This window comes from Delphinapterus leucas, chromosome 1, assembly GCF_059928025.1.
Source record: "Delphinapterus leucas isolate spDelLeu-1000000601 "Yukka" chromosome 1, BTC_Dleu_Yukka2, whole genome shotgun sequence".
NCBI classification, from domain to species: Eukaryota; Metazoa; Chordata; class Mammalia; order Artiodactyla; family Monodontidae; genus Delphinapterus; species Delphinapterus leucas.
In genome coordinates this window covers 131632881-131656892 of record NC_143129.1, presented here as the reverse complement: position 1 = coordinate 131656892, position 24012 = coordinate 131632881, and the positions used below count along the sequence as shown (strand labels likewise).

Here is a 24012-nt window from a genome sequence, read left to right as displayed (position 1 = left end):
CCAGCAAATCTTTTAGGTAGAGATTTGTTATGTAACTTTAATGCCACCATACAATGTAATAAAAAGGCAGTTTTCTTTCCCCCTGCCCTCAGACTAAACCTCAAGCTTCCTACTTTCCCTAAGGAAATCTCATCTCAATTTAAATCCTCTGAAGAGGAGGCAACCTTAAAGTTGTCCCAGCTAGTCTCTGGGCTTCACATGCAAATGAGATTGGATTGCTATGGAGCACAGAGCTTGTGCAGAGCCAGGAAAAGGAACAAACCTTTCCCATCGGTGGCCTGGTAGCCCCTCTCAGGAGATGCAGAGTGAGGAATTAAACCTATAATAGACTCTTTTTTATATCAGCGTGTCCTTATCTTTACTTCCTCACCCTATAACGCCCCAATCTTGCCAGTAAAGAAAGAAGGGAAATTTGATTCAAATGGAAATTAAATGTATCGGTTTGCATAAGATCTAAGAGCTTCAAACTCCTTTGTAATTCCTCCACCCCATAGTCCTAATCCGGGTACCATTCTCACCTCAGTTCCTGCTGATGAAGCCTGGTTTACAGTAGTTGATATCTGCTCAGGTTTCTTTTCGGTTCCATTGCATTCTGACCCACGATTTCTTTTTGCATTTACATTTAGAGGAAGATGATTGACATGGACTTCCATACCTCAGGGATAGTGTGGGTCTCCCTTAATACTTTTCCCAGTCCTTAAAGCTGATTTAGATTCTGTAGCCTTGACCCAAGGTTCCACTCTTATTCAATATGTTGGTGACCTTTCACTCCGTAACCAGACTGAACAGGGTGCTCTTATAGACTCCGTCCTTCTAAAGGCACTGGCTGAAGGAGGCATAAAGCTCCCAGTCTAAACTTCAATGGGTGCAAATAACCGTTACCTACTTAGGACAGGAAATATCTCAGGGCACTCAAAAGCTCTCTCTAAAATGCCTTGAATCAATTTCGTTCATCCCCTCTCCCAAAACAAGCAAAGCAGCTGCATAAATTTCCAGGGGCAGCTGGCTATTGCCGCCAATGGGCTCATCACTTCTCTGCCCTTGTTAAACCCCTATATGCTCTCCTCCAGATACTACCTCAGAGGATATTTCCTGGCCCCTAGAGGCATTAACTTCCTCTGAAGCCTTAAAATTAACATGGTCCACACCCCCGGCTCTTCGCTTATTTAATTTTCACAAACCTTTTCACCGATATTGCCATGAAAAAATAATGGGATTGCTGCAGGACAACCTTTAACCTCTCATACGTCCTAAAGAATATTTCTCATGGGGCTTCCCTGGTGGCGCAGTGGTTGAGAGTCCGCCTGCCGATGCAGGGGACACGGGTTCGTGCCCCGGTCCGGGAAGTTCCCACATGCCGCGGAGTGGCTGGGCCCGTGAGCCATGGCCGCTGAGCCTGCGCGTCCGGAGCCTGTGCTCTGCAACGGGAGAGGGCACAACAGTGAGAGGCCCGCGTACCGCAAAAAAAAAAGAATATTTCTCATGTCAGCTGGACCTTGCGGCAGGGAGGATGCCCCATGCCTGCATGTTGTAGCCTCAGCTGCTGCCCTAAACGACAAAGCCAGTACTCTTACAGTACATGCCTAATGTAAGAATAAGCATATTCCCCATACTCTCTTACAAGTTCGTAAGACAGCATCTCTCTACATGGTGGCAGACCACCTATGAATAAGCCCTAATCGCAATCCCTCCGTCATCCTACATTGTTGTAACACTTTAAATCTGGCTACTCTACCACCCCCCGGCTGACAGAGAGCCTCAGTCCATTCCACGTGATTGCCTTGCAACTACATATATAAATGGCCTCAAAGCAAGGAGAAGACCTCTTAGATGCCCCCTTTAGACAGCCCAGACTTACTTCTATTTTGTGATGGCTCTTGTAGATACAATTTCTGGGAAAACATAATAACTGTTTTCCCACATGAAATGCTTGAGGTGTACCCTTTGCCACTGTAAAATCAGCCTGGGCTGCTTACAGATCTCACTAGAGCTTGCACGCTGACAAGAGGAAAAAAATGCTCCTATTTACTGACTGGAGATATGCTTTTCGAGTCTGCCATGCTGTTGGCACAATCTAGAAATCCCACAGATTGTTTTTTTTTTTTTTCGGTACGTGGGCCTCTCACTGTTGTGGCCTCTCCCGTTGCGGAGCACAGGCTCCGGACGCGCAGGCTCAGCGGCCATGGCTCACGGGCCCAGCCACTCCGCGGCATGTGGGATCCTCCCGGACCGGGGCACGAACCCGTGTCCCCTGCATCGGCAGGCGGACTCTCAACCACTGCGCCACCAGGGAAGCCCTCCCACAGATTCTTAAACCCTGCTGGTACTCCTATTGCCAATGGCTGCCCTGTGAGAGGCTATTCACCTCCATTGTCCAGTCTGTATTAAGGAGACTGATACTATTGTACATCTCTAGGGAATGATAGGGCTGACAAAGTTGCTAAATACACAGCCTAAAACAGATCCCCACCCTTTCTCCACCCAATTTATAAACCTGCCTTTATCTGTGGCTGATATTATTGATTATCAGACAAGTACTCCTCAGTCTGAAAAAAGACAAATGAATACAAAAAGGTGCCAAACAATTGTCAGACACATTTTACATCGGGCCAAACAGACTTCGTGTGGCCCCCTTTCTTCTGACCTTTTGGCTTGCACGGATCTCCCATAAGATGGGGCATATGTGCAGATGGGGGATAGTCAAGGAACTAAAAGATACTTGTTTCTGCTCTGGCATTCATAAAATTTCTGACTCAGTTATTTCCCAGTGCACTACTTGTAATCTCACCAAATTTTAGAAGCCAACATACCTTAGGAAGTCTTCCAAGGTCCACACGCCCCTTGTATTACTCCAGATGGATTTAAAGGTTTAGGCTATTCCCACTGGTGGTAATTGTCTGTATGTTCAGTGGGATAGAGTGAATGCTATCCATTAGATGTGCTGATGCCACTTTACTTTACAATAGTGGTAAAGAAGTTAATAACAGATTATTTTTTGTTTTGGCATTCCTTTACAAATTGAATCAGATCAAGCAATTCGTTTTACAGCAGAAATAAACCACTCACTTGCAAAAACTCTGGCATACTCATCAGAATTTCCTACCTGCTGATTGAGGATGCTCAATCATCATGGCAAGTGGAATGTAAAAATCAAGACATAAAAAGGACTTTAGGAAAAGTCTGTCAAGAAACTGGACTTAAACATTACCCACTGTCCTTATAAAAATCTGGAATACTCTAAATAGTAGACATGGATTAACCCATTTTGAAATAATGTTTGGCTGCCCTTTGCCTTCTGGCGTCTCTAACCTTCCATTCCCAGATTGAGTGAATGTTATGGAGACTTAAGAGAACAATTTGATGTTAAGACTAGCTACATACAAGAATTGCCTGGTACACCTGGAGCACATCATCAACAGGTAAGAAAGCATGGCCTCCACCAACTAACCAGCCTCGCCATCCTTTCCACCGGGAGATCGGGGGTATATCAAGGCTTCTAAAAGAAAGCACACACTGTCACCTCATTGGGAAGGACTTTATGAAGTATTCCTAACCACCTACACTGCCATCAAAATAGAAGAATTTTGATGAATTCACATGAGTGACACCAAACTAGACCCAAATCAGCAGTCCCAGGACCAGTGGAGGACCATTCTTACAAATGACCTTAAAGTAATCACTTCTAGCATCAATTCTCAAGCCCTGGAAGCAGAAGACATCATGAATTAGACAGCTTTTCCCAAGAACATGGATTAAAAAACTCCATTTCCACCTATTTTCTTCCCCTACTAAGTTTCCAACTCCACAGAAAAACAAACACATAAAAACAACCCTCTTCCTTTTAATGAAGCCTCTCCTTTCTTTGGCCATTATATTAAGGGTTGACTGAGATTACTTGTCCCAGTCTGTCCTATTCTCCCTCTGATCCTCCACTAGGGCCTTTCTTTCAAACTGTATCTCATTCTTATTAACACTTACTATTTTCTCAATAGGTCAGGGACAGACCTGACACTCCTTTACATTGTTTTCCCAAACCTTAGCCACATTAGCTAATCAGTCTAATTACTCGTTATGTCAACATCTAGATCATGCAAAAGAACCTGACCTAGTTTTTGTTCTTACCAGTGTGAACATCTGGTAGAACAGTTCTAGAAAATGGGTGTATGGTATCCACAGCCAAGTAAACAACATCACCTACTTCTCCTTCTGCTGAGTTCATTGGACATGAAAAAAATCTCTGTAGAATCTCAAGGACCGTCCTTTGCTCAGATGAAGTCATTAGAAGGGAATTTTTCCCTTTGCATTGAAAACAGTCATGGTGCTTGACCCTTCCTAGGTGACATACAAAGGCAATGTTTCAATCAGACTCTGTGGTTTGATTCCACAGGTGACATGCTCAAGCCTCACACAAAGGTTATAGATGGTCCTAGCACTTATGGTACAAACACTTGCCAAATCATCAAATATTGTGGCTAGGTCACAAGACACCTTTGTGCAATCTTGGGTAGCTCAGCAGCTCAGCTGCTCCCCTAATTAGGATGCTCACTGCCAAAGATTACATATGGGGTAGTCTTTGTAGACCAAAGTAGACCAAAATTCTGGACTAGGTTCGCCACGTGACAAAACCAAGCCTCATAACTACCAAAGCTGAACTGCAGCTCTCCTATATTAGATATTTTGCAACCTGTTCCATTCCTACAGACTGATGGGGATATGTGGAAGATGGAGTTGTGCAGATGCCAATATGACAGATGAAAAACACAACAAACTCCATCCTAGTGGGTCAAAAGTTCCACTCTGACCTTAACCATGAGCATTGCTGGTCTTTTTGGCTTATGCAATGACAAGGTATTTGAAGGATTCCCATCTAGATAGTCGGGACAATGTGGATTTGGAGGCCTGATGCCTTCTGTCACCAGGTACTTTACTTTAAATAAAATTACAAACTTAGGCACCTTTGTTCTTAAAAGAGTGCCACATATTCATACTAAATGTACTAGGCAGGAAGTCATAGAAAACCCACTTGTGTATCACAATTCTAAATTCTTTTCAGTATTGAGATCCCTTTCCCCAGGCTTTGGAACTTATGAGCTGGAAAAGGCAGTTTGAAATCTTTTCATAGTGATAGAACAAGAGTTCAGCATTAATGTGCAAATACTGGAAGCACTTCAATTAGACTTCATACTTTAGCTTCTGTTTAACTCCAAAATCTTTGTGCTCTGGACACACTGATAGCCCAACAAGGAGGAGCTTGTGTGATCATCTGTGGAGAATGTGGTTTCTATGTAAATCACTTGGAACAAATAATGTCTAATCTACATTATTGTCCTTTTAAAGGACAAGATAAACACTCTCCATCAGATAAATCATCAGATAAATGAGTCTTAACCTTTTTTTTTTTAATTGTACTGACCTATTCCCAGGGATGGGAGACTGGTTTAAAGGGATATGGGGAAACATACTTAGATTTTTTTTTTTTTCTTTTCTGCTTATTTATTAGTGCTTTATCTATGTTATTCTCTTCCTTTGAAGATCTTTTGCCAATCAGCTAGTAACCTGTTCCTTCTCTCCTCGGCCTCCAACTCAGCTTTTCATATGTGAAACTTTTGGGGAATTTCCAAATTGGGGAGATGAAGGGGTTAAGGACATGCTACCCAAAATAAGCTGCCTTGATATATTGATAATTTTGAGTTAAAGGCACTTAAACAGTGGGTGCAAGAAAGGCACTCTGATTCTCCTTTTTCTTCCTGAAAGCAGAAGTTAAATCTCCAATGTGAGATCTGCCCTCCCTGTGCCAGGAGGAAAGAAACATTCTTATCACCAGAAATGGGAGTCAAGGCCAGGAGAATTCTGTACTAACAGACATTGTTAAAATAACTCTTATCTTCCTTTAGTTTCTTCGTTTATTTTAGTTATGTTTCCACACTTGCCACTCTTTATTCAATCCAGTATATAAGCATTCAGGTTTTGCCACTTCTTTGGGTCCTTCATTTCCTTATGAAGGCTTCCATGTCATATAAAACTAACCTTAAATAAATGTGTATGCTTTTCTCCTGTTATAATGTCTTTTGTCAATTGAATTCTCAGGAGTAGCCAGACACTTTAAGAGAGTAGAGGTAAGGTTTTTGCCTCCCCTACAAAAGCAATAAATAGAAATGATCTCTGAGGGGGTCGGATATTGGACTTAGCAGAGGAAGGCTTCAAAGCAATTACTGTAAACATGTTAAATAAAGGAAACAATAGTTAAAGAAGTAAAGGAGGTATAACAAGGACTCATTAAGTAGAGACTATCAGTAAAGAGATAAAGATTATTTTAAAAATCAAATAGAAGTTCCAGAGTTGAAAGTACAAAAATTAAAATGAAAAAAATTACTAGAGGGGCTCAATAGATTTCAGATGGCAGAATCAAATGAATCAATGAAATTGAAGCTGGATCAAAAATTATAAATTACAGAAAGAAAAATGGACAGTCTCAGAGACCTGAGGAACAGCATCAGGTGATCCAGCACAGGTGTTCCAGAAGTTCAGGAGAGATAAAAAAGGGAAGAAAAAATATTCAACAAATGGTGCCTGATAATAACTAAAATATATATAGTTAAAGGCATCTGCATTACTCTGTTCAAGCTGCCGTAACAAAATATCATAGACTGCATGGCTTAAACAGCAGACATTTATTTCTCACAATTTTTGAGAATGAGAAGCCCAAGATCAAGGTGCTGGCAGATTCAGTTCCTGGTGAAAGCCTTTTTTCTGGCTTACAGATGGTGGCCTTCTTCCTGTGTCTTCATGTGGCAGAGAGAAAGAGAGCTCTGATCTTTCTTCCTCTTCCTCTAAGGACAAAAATTCCATCAAGGAGACCCCATCCCCATGACCTCATCTAAACCTAATTACCTCACTAAGGCCCCTACCTCCAAATGCAATCATATTGAGGGTTAGAGGTTCAACATATGAACTTTGCAGGGAGACAAACATTCAGTCCATCACAGTATCCTACAGATGAATTTAAATGGTGCACTAGAAAATATTTAATACAGGGGACTTCCCTGATGGTCCAGTGGGTAAGACTCTGCGCTCCCAATGCAGGGGGCCCAGGATCGATCCCTGGTTGGGGAACTAGATCCTGCACACATGTGCAGCTAAGAGTCTGCATGCCACAACAAAAAGATCCCACATACCGCAATGAAGATCCCACGTACCTCAACTAAGACCTGGCACAGCCTAAATAAATAAAAATGAAAATCTAAAAAAAAAAAAAATTTAATACAATACAGGCAATAAAGAACAGAAAAAAAAAGAAATATGTAGATAAATAAATCCAAATAAAATTTCAACAAATAAGTTGAAAGCAAAAGCGTGGAAAAAGCATATTATTAGAATAGCCAAAATCCAAAAACTGGGAACACCAGCTGCTGGCACTCTCATACGTTGCTGGTGGGAATGTAAAATGACGCAGATACTTTGCATCATGACAGTTTGGATGGATGACAGTTTGGCAATTTCTTACAAAACCAAACATAATCTTATCATATGATCCAGCTATTGTGCTCCTAGGTGTTTACCCAACCTATTGGAAGACTATGTCCACATAAAACCTGCACATGGATGTTTATAGTAGCTTTATTTATAGTAACCAAACTCTGGAAGCAACCAAAATGTCCTTCAGTAGGTGAAGAGATAAACTGTGGTACATCCATAGAATAGAATGTTATATTCAGTGATAAAAAGATATGAAGTCATAAAAAAGACATGATGAATTTTAAATGCATGTTGGTAAGTGAAATAAGCCAGTTAGAAAGGCTACATACTCTATGATTCTAATTATATGACAATCTGGAGAAGGCAAAACTACTGAGACAGTAAAAGGTCAGTAATTTTCAGGGTTTGGCATGAGGCTGTGGTGGGGTTGGGGGGAGATTCAGTAGGTGAAGCACAGGGATTTTTTTAAGGATGTGGAAAGGATTCTGTGTGATAATATAATTGTGGTTATGTGACATTATATGTTTGTCAAAACTTCAGGAACAAAAAGAACAAAAATGTAAAAAAATCAGTTAGGAGATTGGAGGAGTCTCAGGATTGAATGATGTATGTGAAGGAACAATCAAACTGTATGTGTTACAGATGTATGAAGCAACCTCACTGAAGGGGGTGGGGGTAAGAGGTACTAACCTAAGTAACTTTGGAAATGAGTGGAGTCTGTAAAACTAATGACAAAAGAAACTGTGCATAAACACTGTCACTAGTTGATAATGTTATTACCTACGGGCATATAGCTTAACAGTTCTGATACTGCTATTCTGGAATTGAACAGTTAAGTAAATTGATGTCAGATGATGGGAATCAGGTGTTAGATGATGTCAGAAGATGTCTCACTGTTGCACTGAAAAGTTAGAGATATGCAAAGGGAGGAGGCTAGAATTATTCAAGTGGAAATGGGTTAGAGTTTGAGATGTCAGTATGAACTCAGGTTTAGCTTAATATCAGTAGAGATGTTTACACATAGAAATGTGTATATACACACAGGTTAGTATATACACATATATTTCCTTGTTCTGTCAGCTGAGCAGGCCCAGAAGCAATAACACTCCAGTAGAAATGAGCACACCTAGTCCCCAGATCTTGGTTTCTGAAACTATTCTCCAATCAAAGGAACCAGGGTTCCTTGGAGAACTGGCTGATTCTAGAACTGGGACAGGAAATACACAAAATGAGCCTGGAGCATCTTATGGTGCCAGAAAGTAAGAAAGTGCTCAAAAAAACTAACCAACCAACCAATCTACATGTACAATGTTGGGAATATGTCTGGGGCACAGGAAGCAAATGAAAGAGCTCCCAGTGGCCAAAGCTGGAAGAGTTTGAGGAACAAAATGAATAAAATACTATTGGATCATAACCCTAACTGTAAAATAAGTATCCATGAGTCCATAATGATATAAATAAATAATTGAATCAATAATAAATGGGAGAGAAGAGACAAATCTCCCATGCAGAAGAATTACAAATAATTTATGTAGATACTCTTCCCTCAAAAATGTGGAACGTATTTCCCCACTCCTTAGGTTTGGGCTGTGTATAGTGACTTCCTTCCAAAGAGTGTAGTGTGGAAAGGAGTTAAAAAAGAGTACATATATAGTGGAGAAAGCTGACAAACATTACCTTGATCAGTGGATCAAGGTCAACACCAACAGTGATGTCACATTGATAATATGTATCCTTGATAAAATGTGGTGAAAGTGGCACTTTACCTTTGTGGTTTTCCTCTGCAAAACCCATAACCCCGGTCTAATCATAAGAAAAACATAAGTCAAACCCCAATAGAGGGACATTAAGCAAAATACCTGACCAGTACTCCTCAAATAATGTCAAGGTTATCACAAACAAGGCAAATCTAAGAAACTGTCACAGTCAAGAGGAACTTAAGTAAACACGATGAGTAAGCATAATGTGTCATCCTGGATGGGATCCTGTATCATAAGAAGGACATTGGAGAAAAACAGGAAATCTGATTAAAGAATGGACTTTAATTAATAATAATGTATTAATGTTGGTTCATTAATTTTAATAAATGTACCTTAATAATGTAGGATATTATTAACATCCTACATGTTAATAATAGGGGGAAATGGATGTGAGTTACACAGTAACTCTGTACTATCTTGGTAATTTTTCTATAAATCTAAAACATTAAAAATAGTTGATTTAAAAAATATATATGTACCTGTGTGAGTGTATGCAAGCAGTAAACTTAAAAAAGATATAGCAGCTATAATAATATAAGGGAAAATAGAATTTAAGATAAGAATATTTATAATAGATAAACAAAATGTGTTATGTCTACATAATGGAATAGTATTCAACAATAAAAAGGTATGAACTACTGATACCTGCTACAACGTGGATGAACCTTAAAAACATTTTGCTCTGAAAAGAGCCAGATGCAAAAGACCTCTTGTTCTATGATACTATTTATATGAAACATCCCCAGAAAAGGCAAATCTATAGAGACTAAATAGATTAGCGGTTGCCTAGGGCTGGAAGTGAGAAAGTGGTTTGGCTGCAAATAGGCCTGAGAAAGCTTTTGGGAGTGATGGAAATGTTCTAAAATAGGAGTGTCATGATGGCTCTGTAAACTTAAATTTATGGAAAATCATTGAATTTTACATTTAATATGGGCAAATTTGGGGGGAAGTGTATTTTCTGATTGTGAATTATGTGTCAATAAAGCTGTTTAAAGCATTAAACAATTTTTTTTTACTCCCTAGAAGAGTTAATGATTAATAGCATATCCAGCAAACAAATATCCTAATGATTTTTAAAATCATTAAAGATACATATCTCTAGTGATCAAATAGCTTAATATGAACATTTCACAGAAAAGGCAACTGCTTCCTGAAAAAATTGAAGGGGGTGCTCAATTTATATAAATAAGTTTATTTCCTGACTTTCCATTCAGATTGTTTGTTCTTCAAGGACAGGACTATTGCTCTCAGAGAATAAACTTAGATATACAATTAATATAATTATTAATTATTGTTTTTTCAATTAATTATTGTTTTTTGACTTCAAAGATTTATCCAACACTTGATTAAAGACCAAATGCTATAATTTATTGGGCTTCAATTAATTGTTAATTATTAATTTAATTAGTTATTAATTATTTTTTTGACTTCAAAGATTTATCCGAGACTTGATTAAAGACCAAATGCTATAATTTATTGGGCTAACTCAGTGTAGCCCAAGATGAGGTGAAGTTTCAGATGCCCTCTAAAAGGAAGTGTTGCAAACTATATTATTGTTCAAAATATTTATTCCCTGCCCGTGACTTCATGGGAAGAATTCTCTTCCCTAACTCAATTGATGTTGGGCTTGATACTCTGTGATTTGCTTTGGCCTCAGCTGAGCAGAATGTACTTCTAAACTCCTGACCTTGGGCTTGGCTATGTGATTTGCTGTGGCCAATGGGAGTTAACAGATGTGATGTAGGCGGAGGCTTAAAGTGTGATTACAAGGTTGAACTTGCCATCTTGTGCTTCTGCTATTGCCATGAGAACTTCTCCAGGGAAGGCCCAGGTTCTAGGTTCTTCCTTACCAGCCACAGGGGGCCCTGGCCTTTGCTGAGAACCTGGGTGTGGTACATAGCAGCTAGACAACCTCCGGGATACCTGGAATTCTGTATCTTTTGGCTTCCCTAAAGGCAACCCCAGGGTCAGTGCATCCTTCCCAGTGCTGGATCCATCAACCAGCCCACAGATCCATCAGAGAAGCAAACCTCAAGAACAGTGAAGCCTGTATAAAGAGGTAATTTCACACACAGGGGTGACTCTGTGGTGGCTGGTAAATCCCCCAATGGGATCTGTGAGCCTGAACTGAGTCATGAGAAAGTTAAAGTCATCACTATCATCATTAGTGATGTGAGGATGGTGGGAAAGAAGGGAGCCATTGCAAGTTACCCTTTTTTTCCCAGCACTTTGTGAGGGGTCCTGTCTTCAGACCTTTGCACACACTCCCCTTTTCCATCCTCTTTCACTTGGAAATCCTTTACCACCTTTGAGATTCAACTCAGATATCCCCTCTTCTGAGAAGCCTTCCTTGACCCCTTTAGCCTTAATGCAGCACACTCTCCCTTATACTCCTTGGGGCTTGGCACCCATCTCGGGTTTTTGTCTTCCTCACATTGTATTATGATATACCTCTCTGTCATCAGCCTTAGATGAGGACTATCTTGAGAGACTGAACTGAACTGTTGGTTCATCTCTGTGCTCCTAGTATCATGTACAGTGACTGGCATGGACAAAGCTTTTAATAAATATTTCATTAATGAATAAGGAATGTCTGAAAAAAGAATGAAAGAGGCCAGGCTCCAAAGGAGACTTTGAAGTTTCCTCTTACCTCATCCCTGCATCCCCTAGTTGGTCTAGGTTGCCAAACCCTTTGTGAGAATAGGTGCTGTTTCCAGCCCACTTTTAAAAAATGTTTTTATTATAGGTTGAAACTTGCAATGTTGAAAGTGATTTTTCAAGATCATGGCCTTCAAGCCTAGAATTAAGTTGCAAATATGTGTCTCTGGTTGTTAGCAATGAAGAAAAGGTTGAATGGGGAGATCTTTCCATGGAAAGGACATTTGATATTGTTACAAAGAGTAGTCTTTATAACATTGCAAGGGAATATCAAGGTTTTTCAAATGTTTTACAAGGAGGCTGGGGAAGAGGGTGACCTTTAAGTCTCACCAATTCTGTCTCTATGGTTCTACTTATTGATTTGCAAAGAGACCACACTGCATTGTTCTTAGCCAAGGTAAGCACTCTAAAAAATGCATTGATGCATATCCTGCCTCCCATATTTGTGAACTTAAGTTCATTTCATACTTCTTTCTTCTCTCTGAGCAAAAAATTTACCAAGATAAACAGATATATGGTATATCCTGAATCCTCCTGCAATGCACGTCTTTCACAAATTTGACCTCCATTTCTCCTGGCATACAAACCTCTTTCTAGAACTATGCTTATTTTACCTGTGACTGTTCCCTGGAAAGCAGTTCTGTCCCCAATTCAACCCAGTTCCCAGATATCCTTGGAAAATTCTTATTATTTTGTACTTGAGTTGGACTGGTTTGTTTGTTTTAGCATATAGGGTTTTATTGGGTGGAGGAGTGTTAAAGTTTGCCCTCCCTTAGTGCACCTATTTAGGATGAGTCCAACACTTTCTCCGTGCTCTTGCATAAACACTTAATGCAATGTATTACAGACCCTTGTGTATATGACTGTTCCTTCCATCTCCTTGAAGGTAGAGACCAGGTATCGTTCCCCTGCTTATCCCCAGCACCTAGCCCTGAGCCTGACACCTTGAAGGCACTTGGTAAATGTCCTTTGAATGAGTGAAAGAAGAGGTGAACAGTAAGTTAATGGAAGGCTGTGATTTTTAACTTTTACCATTGGAAGCCCAGCATGGCTATGTTAGCACCTGTAGCACCAGTGTTAGTAGAAGGATAAGAAGGTGGGGATGTTTGGGTAGTGTTTGAGAATTAATGGTGGCAAGGAAGATCTCTCAGATGAGGAAAGGGATGGAAGAAAGTAGAAGACAGTTAAATGGGGCAGGAGAATAGAAAAGAGGAATAGCGGAAGAATCCCCATCTGTCAGACTAGGTTCTTCCTTTTTCCCTCCTCTCAGCTCCAGGTCACTGAACACTTTGGAGTTTCTCTTTGTAGTCCTTCCCCACTTGCTCCATTTCTGGTCAGAAGAATTGCAGTTCAGGATGGGGAATTGTAAGCAGGTGAAGAACGGCAACTAAACAGCCAAGCAATTTAAAGTTGTGTCAGAAATGCCAGGCTGCATTAAAATGTCCGCAAGGGGTATCCTTCTAAATGACTAATCACCTTTCACCCATAAAATGCAGTATGCTGTAGTGGAAACAGCCCATGAGCAGCCTGGTGTTCCGTTTTTCCAGCGTCTGCCCGGCTTGCTGCTGGGTTGATTCAGTGGGTTGGCTGGGTTAGGCTGAGGTTAAGCCAAGAAGATCTTTTCAAAGTAAGTGGCATTTGGGGCCAACTACTATATGTTTCCAAAGAACAGACGATGTTGACAAAGAGATGTGACCTTAAAGGTACGTGACCCCAAAGACAGGTGACCTTGGTCTTTTGCCTGATTCTGAAAAAAATAGTCAAGAAAATGTCTGATCAAGGGTCATGTTTAAAGAAAAATTACAATTTGCCAAATTCTGTTTTTAAAACATAAGTTTCTTAAGAAACAAGGAATAAACACTGATTGTAATGCGGGTGTATTTTTGTTTAATTATGAAAACATTTTTAGGATCTCTCAAATGCCCTCCAGAGTCTGGCAACTAATATTTAAGGTATACATGTTTAGGTGAAATAGTGAAATTAGAAACTTGCCTGCTGGGAAAAATGAGAAATTTTGAGCTCTTCATTTGGGTTCATGGTGATACCATCTGTATCTCTGTACCCAAGTGCTTGGCATATAGTGGGAGTTCATAAACATTTGGTGCATGAACAGAGAAACTGAAAGCCAATTGTATTATGCAATCCTGCTCTGCTGGTTTGTTATAGCTAATAGGACGTCAGCATCTGTATTTCTTTTGCTATAAAAGTAGGTAAAGTGAGACCTAATAAAAGTGTTAGGCACACTTATTTTAAACCACCTAGTCTCAAGGTTTGTCATTAACAATACATCTGTTTTATTAGAAATACTTATATGTGCATGTGTGTGCCTGTGTGTGTGTGTTTGCAGAAAAACCTTCCAATGTAACAAAAGCAGTTTTCTAAAAATGGACTATCTTTTGTAATCAGTAATTCATGCAGTCGTAGTTATTGCAAATGGGCAAACAGCTCCAAGATTCTGTAAGGTCACAGTGATTTGAACTAAATTAATAATGGTGTCATTCTGTATTTTTCCTGATTGCCAAGTCATATGTTTTTTTATTGCACAAAATGAAAAAGCAGAAAGAAATGAAAACTCAGAGTTGTCACTATGAATACATTTCTAGAGTATTTTCAGTGTGAGGATGTGTAAAAGACAGAATTCTAAGATGGCCCCCATGATTTCCACCCTCTGAGGTTATGCCTACGATTAGGTTACGTGGCAAAGGAGATTTTACTTAAGTTACTAGTCAGTTGACCTTAAGGTAAGGAGATTATTCAGGTGGGCCTAACCTAATCATTTGAACCCTTTGAAAGCAATTTTTTCTCTGGCTAGTTGGAAAAGCAGAGGTCAGAGATTCAAAGCATGAGAAGAATTCAACATAGCATTGCTGGCTGGAAGATGGAGGGAGCCACAAGCTGAAGAATGTGAGTGACCTCTAGGAGTTAGAGTGAGTCCCAGCCAACAGCCAGCAAGTGCATGGAGAGCTCAGTCCTACAATCAGAAAGAACTGGATTCTGCCAGCAACCTTAATGAACTTGGAAGAAAATTCTTATTCAGAGCCTCAAGTTTGGCCAGTGCCTTGATTCAGCCTTTGAGATCCCAAGCAGAGGACCTAGGTAAGATACGCCAAACTTCTGACTCACAGAAACTGTCAGGTACAGGCTTTCCCCGGACATATTATAGGTTTGGTTCCAGACCGCTGCAATAAAGCGAATATCACAATAAAGCAAGTCACACAGATTTTTTTGTTTCTCATTGCATATAAAAGTTATGTTTATACTATACTGTGGCCCATTAAGAGTGCAGTGACATGTCTAAAAAACAATGTACATATCTTAACTAAAATATAATGCTGTTGGGAAAATGGCGCCGATAGAGTCGCTTGATGCCTGGTTAGCACAAATCTTCATTTTGTATAAAACACAGTAGCTGTGAAGTGCAGTAAAGTGAAGCACAATAAAACAAGATATGTCTGTAATAAGTATGGGTTGTTTACAGTTGCTAAGTCTGTGGTAATTTGTTGTGTAGCAATAGAAGACTAATACAGATTTTGGTATTTAGAAGTGGGGTACTGCCCCACAGTAACAAATACCTAGTGTGGAAGTAGCTTTGGAATTAGGCAGTGGCTGGAGGCTAGAAGAATTTTGAGGAACATGATAAGAGAAACCCAAACTGCCTTGAACAGACTGTTTGCAGAAATATGGACATTAAAGATTCAGCTGGTGAAAACTCAGCAAGAAGTGAGAAGCATTATAGAGAAAACTTAGATTTTCTTTGAGAAAGCCTAAATCACCATGAACAGACTGTTCTTAGAAATCTGGACTTTACGAACAATGCTGGTGAGGACTCAGGAGGAGGTGGGAAACATGTTAGTGGAACAGGAGGAAGGAGAATCCTTGTTGTGTGGTGGTAGAAACCTTAGAAAAATTGTGACCTGCAGTTATGTCAAAAGCAGAATGTGTAAATGACAAACTTAGATATACATCTCAGGAGTTTTCCAAGCAAAGTGTTAAAGGTGCTGGTTTGTCTCTCCTTAGGGCTTATACTAAAATGTGAAAAAGAAAAAAAGAAATAATTTTAGGGAAAATCTGGTAAACATAAAGAGATGAGGACTGGATAATCTTGAAAGTTCTCAGGCTTTTCAGATGGTAAAAGATGCTAAATGTCAGAAATGACTTCTGAAAGCATGACATAGAGGAAAGAAGGACTCCGTGTCTATACAGGTCTTTACTAAAACAACAGAAAGACCAACAGGTCAAAGTATTCAATCATACAAAAGCCTCTTCTAAGAGATTAAGAGTGTGATGCACAGATCCCATTAATCAAACCAGAGGGTCTCTCAGAAGCTTAGGGGTGTATCCCTTAGCTATCTCTGCAGAAGCCAAAGATAGAGAGGAGACCTTCTCAAAAAGATATGTGGGTATGACTCTTGTCTAATGGAGCAAAACCCTGTGAAATTAATGCAAGGACAATAGAATGGGTTGAATAGTTTTCCCCCCAAATTCATGTCTACCTGGAACCTATGACTGTAACATTATTTGGAAATAGGGTGTATGGACATATAATCAAGTTAAGATGAGGTCATACTGGATTAGAGGGGGCCCTAATCTGTTGACTGATGCCCTTATAAGAAGAGGGAAATTTGGATATAAGTATTCTGGCAGTATTCTAAGATGGCCCCTTGATCTCTGTCCTCTCATGTTACTCTCTGATTATATGATTTTACGTAAGAAAAGGGATTTTACAGATGTAATTAAAGTTACTAATTGGTTGTCCCTAAGAGAGTGAGGGTAGGACTTCCCTGGTGGTCCAGTGGGTAAGACTCCACACTCCCAATGCAGGGGCCCCAGGTTTGATCCCTGGTCAGGGAACTAGATCCCACATGCATGCCGCAACTAAGAGCTTGCATGCCACAACTAAGAAGTCCTCATGCTGAAACTATGAGCCCACATGCCACAACTAAAAAAGATCCCCCATGCCACAACGAAGATCCCGCCTGCTGCAACGAAGACCTGGTGCAACCAAAATGAATAAATAAAATAAATATTTACGCGAGCAAGGTAGACTTGTTCTAATCACATGAACCCTTTAACTCAATAGAGTTTTTCTCTGGTTGGAAAAGCAGAAGTCAGAATTCAACATGTAATTGCTGGCTTGAAGACGGAGGGAGCCACAAACTGAGGAATGTGAGCAAGAGTGACACCTGGTCAACAGCCCCCAGTGAGAGGATGGAGACTTTAGCCCCACAATCACAAGACCTGGATTCTGCCAGCAACAGGAATGGCCTTGGGAGCATATTCTTCTCGCCGAATCTCCTGAGGAGAGCTCAGCTCAGCTGACCTCTTGATTTTAGTCAACCTTTGAGATCCTCAGCAAAGGGCCCAGTTCAAGTGTATTGGACACCTGACTCCTGGAAACTGTGAGATAATAAATTTGTGTTATTTACAGTTGTAAGTTTGTGGTAATTTGTTATGCAGCAATAGAAAACCAATGTGTGTGTGTGTGTGTGTGCGCGTGCGCGTGCATGTGCATGCGTGTATTCTCTTAAGCAAAAGAGATTACATTTTTACCAAACAATATAGAATCAGTCTAGCCAGAGGTTTATAGAACAATTTGGTAGGTCAGTGATGAAATGAATTTTATTGTACACATATGATTCTAATAAATTTTTAAAAGCCCTTAATAAAAAGAGATAGCTCTAGGTTTAAGCTTCTTCTTGCTTTATGCTTCTGGGAGATTCTGTGAGGAATATACCTGGGTGGTAAGTACTCTCAGAGAGTTGAGATCTCAATCAAACAAAATCATTCCAATAAATTATTGAGAATCTTGCATGCATCACTAGACACTGGGCTCAGCACTGGGGATTGAATGATAAATATTTCTTGCCCTCCAGGGGGTTTATGTTGGATATGTGTAACAGTCAAGTATCTATATAATCGCAATATAATGTGTTAACTACTATAATTGGGTAATACAGGAGCACATATGAAGATGACCTAATCCAAACATGAGAGGGGGATGGTGATGGTCTTCAGTACTTGTGGCTCACGGGCTTTAAAACATAGGCTTAGTAGTTGTGGCACATGGGCTTAGTTGCTCCACGGCATGTGGGATCTTCCCAGACCAGGGCTTGAACCCGTGTCCCCTGCATTGGCAGGCGGATTCTTAACCACTGCGCCACAAGGGAAGCCCTAGTGGGAAAAACCATTAGAAGTATTATGCATAGCAAGGGTGTTATCAAACTTTCCCTTCAGAAAAATCTGAAGGATTTTTGTAGGGAAAAGATCAAATTGCAGGGACATCAGACCAAATTCTCCCAGGTTAGAGATACCTGAACTGAGTGATGGTGGGAATGAAGAGGATGATATGGCCTTGAGAGGTAATAGGGATAAGAGCAACATGTGTTTGTTTGCACCTGGACTGTGAGGAAGGAGAAGAACAAAGGTTAATGTCCAGTTATTTGGCTTGTGAGGATGGGTAACTAGTTGCATCAGCCAAAAAGATGGGAACCGAGAGGAAGAGCAGTTTTGGGGAGAAGCTGAGCTCCGTTTTGGACATGTTGAGTGTGAGATATATGTGGGATACCAAGGGGAAATGTTAAGTAGGAAGTTGCTAATATTGTTCTACAAGTCAGGAGAAAAATCTGGTCTAGATAGAGGTTTGGACAAGTAGGTGCAATGAAATTACTGTTGGGAAAGGGATTGAAACTGTCGGCAAGAGAGTGGTTGCAATGATAAAATCTAGGCTATTTATCTGTAAAATGGGGATAACATCTGTATAAGGTATTCAGGCTGGAGGTTTGGCAAACTCTAATACATAAATGTATGGATGTTATAAGAGCAAAGGAAACATTTTAAGCAAAGGATGCCCAGATTATCTCACCGAATATATGTGAAGTAAGTGTAACATCTGGTTTCCCTAGTTCTTCACAGAACTGCCTACTTTGGTGGTGATGATGTTTCACCTGTCTAGGATGAGATCCTGCCAGGTTGCAGGAAGCCCTGAGGGGGAGCTTACCAAGCCTCTTATATTCCATAATATGTCACACCCAAACTCCAGTATAATTACTTTATAAGGCTGAAAAAACTTCCTTTGGCAAGTCCCGTTACCTGTATCTAAACAACATAGGTTCCAGGTATAATCCCTTACTAAGCCATAGTGCCATCCTGCTACATTGTCCTAGGTTTTAGAGTGACGGCTGTGCATCTCTTGTGTGCAGTTACATTGTAATGATGAGCAGTGTATATGTGTTCAGTTCGAGACCTAGAGAGGGCTCAGAATGGAAGGCTTGACTAAGGCCCTTTACACCTTACTTCCCTATTACTTACTTGTTACTGTACTATTACTTACTTGTTGTTGTAATTACTACTGTTGTAGTAACTATATTATTGAAGAAGTGGTGAAGACAAGAGGGGATGCTATTGAGAGGAATCAGAGGGTACCTGGAAGTCATGATGAAGTTGAAGAAATAATACTGTGGCAGTAATTGAATGAGAGAGATGGAAGGAAGTCTGCAGTGAGTGGAGAGTTTGAATTTAAGCCTTAAGAGATGGAATAGGAGCATAGGTAGCAATCCAGGATGGACGTGGGAGTGAGTGATGTGACATGAGAGATGGGGGAGGGAGATGTGAGGTGAAGGTCATTAGCGCTCAGAAGGTCAAAGAAGTCACAGACTGAGGAATCCAGGGGGTCATCCATGTGATTATGGGACTCCTGGGGTGGATGACAGCATGCCTTGGATTAGAGGAGGCAAGTGTGAGTTAAGTGCTAACATCTTTAATAAAAGAAGGAAATACCTGAATTTGGTTGGTGGGATTCCCATGCCTGAAATTGTCTCTGGATCCTGTGGTTTTAGCAGAGCTCTTACATGTACTATTTATACCGTTGACAGAGTTTTCTTTATCCCCTGACTTCTATTGAGCCAGTTACCAGAGAGCTGCTGGGATAGCGTATGTAGGCCTGAACTGGCTGTTTGGAATACATATGATGTACTATCCCCATTCCTCCAGTCCAGGCAAACTGCCCTGGTTCCAGGAAGAAAGACCCCTTAAGAGCTACTTGACCGAACATCACGAAATCTGTTCTCATTCTAATTTAGAATGCAGAGACTTGTGTGGTGACTCATACATTTGAAAAGCTCAAATTAAGTAGTGGTGATCTCAACCGTGATTCACTGATGAAAACTGGAAAGTGATTCATCTCCTTTATGTGCTTGTCCTTGGGAGTCAGGAGGCTTAGAGGTCTTTCTTCCAAAGAACACACCACACTCAAGGAAAGACACTGGGCCCTCCTATGGTGGTATTTTAGTAATTACACAGAGTCATTCACTACATTTTCTTACAAGGCCATTTTCTTTCGTTCATTTTATTTCCATACATAATCTGGACGCTACTTTTGTGCTGTAACGACTCATTGCTAATAAATTAGGGAAGGCAAGGGTGCTTTCAGGCTAAAGGTGGGGGAACGTTTAGGAAACCATTGGTGCAGATTCTAACTTTGTAACCTGTAGAGCTATTGTATCTTCCTCAGTATCTATTTGTTATCAAGGAGTAACTTTTTTCATAGGAGAATAACTAGGCTTAAATGAATAATAAGATCCTAAGAGGAAATACTAATTAAAAATACTTAAAAGTGGAGATGAATTCTACTGTAGCAAATAAACACAGAGATTAATGACTCTTGTATACCAGTAATAGTACTTTATGGAATTAAAATTGATACCCAAAAGATCTATCTGAAAATGAAAGGCCATAAAATTTGACCACAATAAGTATTTATTTGTGCACCTACTATGTGCCCAACCACTGTGCTGACTACCGAGGACTAGGTAGGAACTCTTCCTATGAGCTTCCCCAGCACCTTGTGCTAACACTCACTGTTGCTTTTATAAATGATCAGTTCCAGTGCCGTCTGGTATATCTAACCTCCTCACAGTCTGTAATGCTTATAGCTAACATTTGTACTGAATTTATTTTGTGCCAAGTTCTGGGTGTAAGCACTAAACATGTATTAACTTATTTAATCTTTACAGCAATGCTCGGAGATAAGTACTTATTATTTTATCATTATCCCTATTTTTATATACAAAGAAACTGAAGCACAGAGACATTAAATTGCCCAAGAAATTTTTCCCAAACTAGGAATGAAAGGAAACTTTCATAACCTGATAATAGACATCCTCAAAAAAAGAAAAAAAAAAACCCACAAATATAATTCTTTTTTAAAAAATAAATTTATTTATTTATTTATGGCTGTGTTGGGTCTTCGTTGCTGTGCGCGGGCTTTCTCTAGTTGCAGCGAGCGGGGGCTACTCTTCGTTGCGGTGCGGGGGCTAATCTTCGTTGCGGTGCGCGGGCTTCTCATTGCGGTGGCTTCTCTTGTTGCGGAGCACAGGCTCTAGGCGCGGAGGCTTCAGTAGTTGTGGCACGCGGGCTCAGTAGCTGTGCTCGCGGGCTGTAGAGCGCAGGCTCAGTAGTTGTGGCACACGGGCTTTGTTGCTCCGCGGCATGTGGGATCTTCCCGGACCAGGGCTCAAACCCGTGTCCCCTGCATTGGCAGATGGATTCTTAACCACTGCGCCACAAGGGAAGCCCCACAAATATAATTCTTGATAGTGAAATGCTGAAAACATTCCCATTAAGATGAGGAGCAAGACAAGGACAGTCATTATCAACATACTTTATTCAACTTGGGACTGAAGGTATTGGTCTGAAAAGTACAACATAATAGGGACTTCCCTGGTGGTGCAGTGGTTAAGAATCCGCCTGCCAAGACAGGGGACACAGGTTTGAGCCCTGGTCCGGGAAGATCCCACATGCCACAGAGCAACTAAGCCCTTGCGCCACAGATACTGAGACCGCTGCCTGGAGCCCGTGCTCCTCAACAAGAGAAGCCACATCAGTGAGAAGCCTGTGCACTGCAATGAAGAGTGGGCCCCACTCGCCGCAACTAGAGAAAGCCTCTGAACAGCAACGGAGACCCAACACAGTCAAAAATAAATAAAATTAATTTTTTTTAAAGTACAGCATAATGAAGACTGGAAATACAGCAAAAGCTGAAAAACAAATTGCCCAAGGTCACAGAGCATAAGATGGAGGAGCCAGGGTTCAAACTCACGGAGACTTGCTGGAGTCTATATTCCTTATCACTCTCCTGTGTGGCTCTCTGTTAAGTCTCTTTCTTGCCCATCGTTGCATCCCTAGTACTGGGTATCATGTCTGGCCACTCAGCTTTCCTGTTTGCTCCCCTTTGATCTATTCTCTGCACAGCCACCAGAATAATATTTAAGAACAATTAGATCAAATTACTATCCTTGTCAAAACCCCCAGTGACTCTCCATCTCACAGAATAAAATCCAAACTCCTATGAGGTGTGATGCAATCTGGCTACTGACTACACAACCTCATCTTTACCATTTCCTGCCTTATTCACTCCCATCCACCTACAACATTCTCCTTGCTGCCCTACAATAGAGCAATTCCTTCCTGCCTTTGAAACTAGAAAATTGCTCTTTTCTCTGCTAGTGAGATTCTTTCCCTGGCATTTCTTTTGCCTTAATTGATATCTCTTCTGAAATACCATCTTCTCGAAGGGGACTTTTCTGACCACCCTACCTAATAGATCCCACCCACTCCCAGTCATTGACTTGCTCTTACCCCACTCTTTTTTTTTTTTTTTTTTTTTTTGCGGTAGGCGGGCCTCTCACTGTTGTGGCCTCTCCCGTTGCGGAGTACAGGCTCCGGACGCGCAGGCTCAGTGGCCATGGCTCACGGCCCCAGCCGCTCTGCGGCACGTGGGATCTTCCCGGACCGGGGCACAAACCCGTGTCCCCTGCATTGGCAGGCGGACTCTCAACCACTGCGCCACCAGGGAAGCCCTCTTACCCCCACTCTTAATCATTATCCAAAACGTTACACAACAATGCCACTTTCATGATGGCAGGCAATTTACTGTCTCATTCACTATTGTATCTTGAACGCCAAGAAGAAAGTACATGTTTCCTAGTAGGCATTCAGTACATATTTGGTGAATGAACATCTGTCTAGTAATAGATATAAAATTTTTTGAGTGAGTGAATAAATGCATGCAGTCTTGTAGATGAAACACATAATTTTAATACAATGTGAAAATGTTTATGAGTGCACATAAGAGGGATTCCTAGTATTTCTGGAGAGAATGGTGCTGAGCTGAGTCTTGACAAAACAGTAGGAATTACTTAGGCTTAGAATGGGTGAAAACGGTCTTCCAATCAAAGGAAACAAGATGCACAACGATTTGGAGGTGTGAAACAAATATTATGCACTACATAGGGTAATTACAAGTAGTTGGGGTACTCTAGAGCCATAAAGTATAAAGAAACAAAAATAATCCTGGATATACAAGCAGGGGCTTCTTCATCTCTCTTCAACATTGAAATAAAAATGTAAAAAAGCACAATCAACCAAACAAAATCATCTTGTATTTATAAATTACTGGAATGTATTAACATGTAATATATTAATGTATAATGTAGTAATATATTTTCAAAAGCTGTTATTAGTTCTCATGCATTTTTTTTTTTTTTAAGCCAGATACTCAGAATTACTGACAGCATCCAGACAAAGAAAGAAAAAGGACATCTGAGACACAAGGGCACTAATTACAAACTGCTAGTACATGAGCAACTCAGTTTACTCCTGGATGATGAAAACTTTCTGGAGGTGTCACACTTAGCAAGCCATGACTTACCTATGACACTACCTAGAATGCAGGCAACTTCACTGGTGAGATGTCTCTTGCCCCAATTATTATTTCACTGAGAAGAGAAGCAAGTCTTTATTTTCTTGTTGGTTGTTGATTTCTCTACTAGAGTAAGCTTCTTCAGGGCAGGGACCTTACATATTTTGTTTATCACTGCATCCCCAGCACCTAAAACTAAATGAACATTTGTTGAATGAACATACGGATATCCAAGTGGAGGTGCCTAGGAGTCATTTGCATACATGTGTACAGAGATGATTCATTGGACTAGAGGGTAAATAAAGATTGTTTGTGTTGAAATGGTCCCCAAGATTGCCAGTGGCTTTGCGGATTAATTTTATATGTGAGCCTTAAAATTATACATAAAGGAGGCAGAAGTTAAATAAAAAGAAGACTTGG

The 24012-nt window shown here is 40.5% G+C and overlaps 1 long non-coding RNA gene across 1 annotated transcript in view; it reads left to right on the top strand.

Annotated features, from left to right (window-relative positions):
• LOC111178434 (uncharacterized) overlaps positions 1-24012 on the top strand; it is a 122120-nt gene that overhangs the window by 52182 nt on the left and 45926 nt on the right. Inside the window, exon 3 of the long non-coding RNA XR_016395027.1 lies at positions 3323-24012. This exon is cut by the window's right edge and continues 45926 nt beyond it. This is a non-coding gene — a long non-coding RNA (uncharacterized LOC111178434). The remainder of the gene's footprint in view (positions 1-3322) is intronic.